Source organism: Grammomys surdaster, unplaced genomic scaffold, assembly GCF_004785775.1.
Source record: "Grammomys surdaster isolate TR1022 unplaced genomic scaffold, NIH_TR_1.0 141, whole genome shotgun sequence".
Taxonomy (NCBI): domain Eukaryota; kingdom Metazoa; phylum Chordata; class Mammalia; order Rodentia; family Muridae; genus Grammomys; species Grammomys surdaster.
Genome location: NW_021604599.1, coordinates 437,654 through 442,842, shown reverse-complemented (window position 1 = coordinate 442,842; position 5,189 = coordinate 437,654). Strand labels below are relative to the sequence as shown.

The 5,189-nt window shown below is 43.3% G+C and overlaps 1 protein-coding gene across 4 annotated transcripts in view; it reads right to left on the bottom strand.

The window, feature by feature from the left end:
- Sgms1 (sphingomyelin synthase 1) overlaps positions 1–5,189 on the bottom strand; it is a 256,971-nt gene that overhangs the window by 158,999 nt on the left and 92,783 nt on the right. For all 4 annotated transcript variants that reach the window (XM_028764013.1, XM_028764021.1, XM_028764014.1 and 1 more), the window contains exon 3: positions 1,702–1,813. The gene's annotated coding sequence lies outside the window, so the exon portion shown is untranslated. The remainder of the gene's footprint in view (positions 1–1,701; positions 1,814–5,189) is intronic.

Sequence of the window (5,189 nt, the reverse complement as noted above, 5' to 3'; positions counted from 1 at the left end):
CTCTCTCTCTCTCTCTCTCTCTCTCTCTCTCTCTCTCTCTCTCTCTCCCTCCCTCCCTCCCTCCCTCCCTCCCTCCCTCCCTCCCTAACACAGAGTTTCTCTGTGTAACATGGTTGTTCTGTCCTGTTCTGTAGATCAAACTGGACTTAAACTCACAGAGATCAATCTGCCCCTACCCCTGCCCCTGCCCCCGCCCCCGCCCCCGCCTCTGCCTCCACCCCCACCTCCCAAGTGCTGGGACTACACATGTTTGCTATTACTATCCAGCCACAATAAATCATTCTTATCAAGCCTGCAAATAAGCAAAACTGAAGAATACTGTCTCGATGTATATAGTAATTATATCAGACATACTAGTTATGCTAGTCTGGCAATTAACAGTAACATAAAGACGCTATTTAGGTCATGCAGCTAGCTTTTATGTTCTTGGTTGCAGTGATACGTTTTTCTGAAAATACTTCTTGACCCGAAAGAAGCTGAACTTTCGCTGGATCTTGCAACCAAGTTAGTAATACTGCTCAAAATCATTTACAACTGTGGATTTGGCCTGCTGTCCTACTATGTAGTCAGCCTGTTTAGTTTAGCCTTCTCTTATGAGAATAATGTAACATACTTTACTATGTCTTGGATTTCCCATGCAAGCTTTTGTAAACTAAGCTAAGTGCGTTGCTTTAATCTTAAATTGTGTGCTCTCCTATGCCCAGACCTAGTGTAATGTATGTGTGCATGAATGTTGTCTGTGGTAATCACTTGCTAAAGCAGACAATAAGTTGGAAGAACCTTCAAACAAATAACCAACACAAATATCAGAAGTATCATCAGGATGTGTCTTGATAACAACCGTTTGTAGTGTTAAAGTAAATTCTTCCCCTTGTAAGACTGTGTTAAAGATTTCATAAAGTATCCCTCCTCTCTTTCCATGTTCTCTCTGTCATTTAATGAATTCAGAACAAGGCTTTTTGTAAGGGACAGGCCCGGATTCAGACACACACAGCACAACTCACAGGCAACAGGCACGGCCGCCCACAACAGACAGAATGCAGGTAGGCTGGAAACTACACATAGACAGGAGAAAGAGGTGTGAGGCAGGTAGTGGAAGATTGCAACTTGGGCTTGCTCTTGACCAAGTTCATCCATGGAGAAGAAACTGCTTTGCTTCCATTTCTTAATGTGACATTGACATATTTTGGTCCTCTGAGTTACCTTTATGACATTAACCAGTGCACTTAGTGAAGGTCTTTATTCCACCTCACTGGCGCTGACTGGTGCAGCAATGACATTGACTGCCCAACCGAAAAGAAGGAAGCATATTTGCTCATTGTAATCTCCTAAGATAAAGACTCCAATGAAAGCAAACCTGGATTAAAGTGATCTGGCCCTGGATGACCCTCAGCCTTCCTGGACTCTGTCAAACTCCTGACTCAATAGGAGACATTTCCCATACACACCCTTTGTCTTTCTGCCTAGCCACCTTGCTTGCCTCCTCTAATGGAGGAGCTGGCCTCTCCAATTTTCTTCCTGACCCTCCACAAAAAGTAAAGGCCTTTCCATGGCCAATTTTTCCTTGAGATACACAAAAGCCTGGACATTCCCTCTCTGCCACCAGAGTTAGACACTCAATCCCAAAACAAAGGAGGAATTACAGGGATCTTCGGATCCATGCATTCTTTGAGAATGAGTGAGACACAGGGTTTCACTTACCTGTGCTGTCTTTTATATGCTGGGCTCTGTGCTCCAACTGCACCGTGCTTGAAAGGTCACAGCGAAAGGTCACAGCGAAAGGTCACAGCCCCTACAGCTACTGAAGCTTTTCCTAGAATAACAGAGTAGGAAATAAGAAAGAAATCAACCGAAGGATTAAAGGCACCCATTGGGGAAAGAAACTCATTTCATCAGGTAAAATTTTCACTATTAAGAGGAGAAACGACCACCCAATTCTCTAGCTTAGCTTGAGCCTCTTTTTCATCTATAGTCAACACTCTAGGTAGTAAGCCAATGTTTGTAAAAAGTCATTCTTAACTAAAAAGAGCACTGGTGTGCATTTCCTCACAGAGTCTCACAATCTTCAGAAGACAATACTTCTATTCTTCAGAAGACAATACTTCTATTCTTCAGAAGACAATACTTCTATTCTTGAGAATACACTTTGGAAATACAGCAGTAGCTGAAGTTTCTGATAGTTAGAAAACTTTCCCCCAATCTACTCAGCTAAAACGTATCAAAGAAGAAATGAGAGGGGCTGGTATCTGGCTTAGCAGGCAGAGTGCTTGCCTAGCAGGCAAAAGCCTTGGGTTGAACTCCCCTGTACACTGAGACTCCTGAATCCCAGCACTTGGGACATAAAATCAGCATGGATTCTTCTTGTCTTAGATCTGCTGATCGACATTTCCACCCAACAGACGCAGAAATACCTTTTCTGCAGAGTGACTAAGACACTGCCACAAACAGTTGACCTAGAGAAGCAAGCTTTGCAGCAGAAAATCCAGAGGCAACTCAACCTCTCTCCTCTCCACACACTGCCCGGGAAGCCACATTCATCATTGCTCAACGTTTTACATTTTTTTAACTTGAAAATAATATTGAAACTGACAAAAAAGTTGTAAAACTAATAGTATGAAGAGTACTCATGTAGACCTTCCCTGGATTTGTTGACTGACTTTTAGTCCATTTCCCTGAACATTCGCTTGCTTGCTTCCATACACACACGCTGGACACTTTTGTCTTGAGCCTAATGACAGTCTCGCACATCACGGCTCCTTTTTCTTTAAATACTTCAGAAAGTATTCCCAGACAGTAGGGATACTTTCACATAATCATAGTCCGAGGTCACCAACTGGGGACCACAGACACCAATGTCTTAATCCACTCCAGATTCAGTTGCCCTAATAATGATTTTTATAGCATTTCTTCCATGTCAGGATCCAGCCCAGGGTTAGAAATGCATTCCACCACTGCCTCTCTTTAACCTGAAGCATACACCCTTTGTCTTCACAACACCCCGAGAAGAATAGAGCTCCTCCCTTTTAAAATTAATGGAGTTATTTCCATTTTGGCTTGTTTGACTTTTCCTCAGGTGATTCTGGTTGAATCAGAATGGCTTATGTTTTGCTCAGTCAGAACATTCCCTGAGACGCTCTCTGAATATCATGTCTGAAGGTGTCTGAGTCTAGTCTCATCCCAAAGTAGTACCCACTTTATTCAATAAAAAGAAGTCATTCCATTTCTGCTTGCAAATAATATTTCATCTAGGGGGAAACATTTTAAGACCATCCAAGTATCATGTCCTACCTTCAAAATTCCCCTTTCCTACCCCTGTAATAATCTCGATACTTGAAAAACTGAGGCAGGGGAATTGTGAGTTCAACGCCAGCCCAGGATATATAGCAAGCTGCATAAGATGAACGAAAACACAGAGGGGATGGGAGAAAAAGGATGAAGAGGAGAAATAAGAGAAGAGGGAGAGAAAAAAAGGAGGAGGAGTAGAAGGAAGAAGAAGAGGAGGAAAAGGAGGAGGAGGAGAAGGAAGAAGAAGAGGAGGAAGAAGAGGAGAGGTCAAGGAGAAGGAATTTTCCAGGTATCCATGATGCCTGCCTGTTACATGCTTTCATCATGACAGCTGCAGCATACTGACTCCAACATTCTTTCCACATTATCATTCATTCATTATCAGCATTCTTCAACATTTGCTCATTAGTGAAGTAGTCAGGGTTAGTACACATACATTAAGTACTGCTTTTCCTACGACGTATCCCTACTTCGCTCCTGCACTTTACACGGGTACTCAGACTTGGCCAGTGAGGGCGCCTTCAAGCTGCCTACTATGTATTTTTGACATATTTACTTTTTTCACTTTTATTTCTTTACTTTCTCACAATAAAAATGTTCTAGACTTATCCTGTATATGTCCTTTCTCTGTTCTGGATGAGGTCATTTCTCCAAAGAGTCCTGGGGGGTCTTTTCAAGGACTAACAGAGAGCAAGATTCAGGATGCCTGGTTTCCAGTCAGTCTGCTTCACTTGTTGATCTTCATTTTAAATGTGTGCCACATGTCCCTTTCTGTCCTAAATTAGATAGTTCAAAGGGGCTCATTTCCGTTGTGGCAGCAAAATTATTGGTAGATCTCACTAACTGTTAACCAAGGGTCTACACTTCAAGGGTCTACACTGGGTTAGGATGGATCCAATTCAATTATATCCCTATTGAAAGCAAGCGGTCTTCCTCTATGGCATTGTCCTTACCCCTTGAGATGCAGCCGAGCCGATTATTGACAGCATGGCTGACGGCTGACGTGCTCAAACTCCTAAACTCCGTCCTAAACTCCGTAAAGCAGCCCCCTGCTTTCTTCTTTTGGTTCATTACCTGAGGCAGCTGCTCCCTGCTGTGCATGATCCTAAGGGAGCTCAACCCCCAGAACTTCTTTTTCCATTATCTTGCTGTGCACATTCCAGTCTCCACAGCCCTGAGCTTTAGATCTGTTATCTCCTTGCTGAGACCCCAGGCTCTCCCTGTGTTAGTCACATCTATTTTGGCAGAAAATAGACACAGGCCAGACCCCAGGACAGGACAGCGGGCTCTTAAATGTCTGTCTTCTCATGAGTCACAGTCTTGGCTGCCTGTTGTCCATTGCTAGCGGCCTCATGGATGGAGAGTCTGTACTTTGTATGGAAATGTAAGGTCAGCTCTAGCTGCCTCTCACTGTTTCCATGCCTTCAGCATGAGGTAAGGCTGTCCTGGGAATGGTGAAGGATCAAACCCATTCAGCACATTTTAATAAGGTCTATCGGCATTCCAAAGAAAGTCATTTTCTGGCACCCGCTCAGCTGTGCACCTGTTCATTTGTTCTGTAAACCCACAGTATCCAAAATGCTCTCGAGGACTGAAGTGATTCCAGATGAGATGACAAAGAAATGTCTCGCTTCATTCTAGAAAGCAGACACTCACTGCACGGCTGGAGAGTCCGACACTCTGACACAGCTGTGTTTCCATGACTCTTCCTCCAAGTCACACAGGAAGGTCTCCAGCCAAAGCCAACAAAGCTCGTTACTATGTTACTACGGTTCGCATTTCCTGTTTGTGTGACTCAGGAGTGAGTCACTTTCTGATGTATTTTCACTTTTTTGTTTTTACTTCTAACCACACATATCTACAGAGAACTTAAAAGTGATCAGGAAAAAAAAGAAAGAAAAATT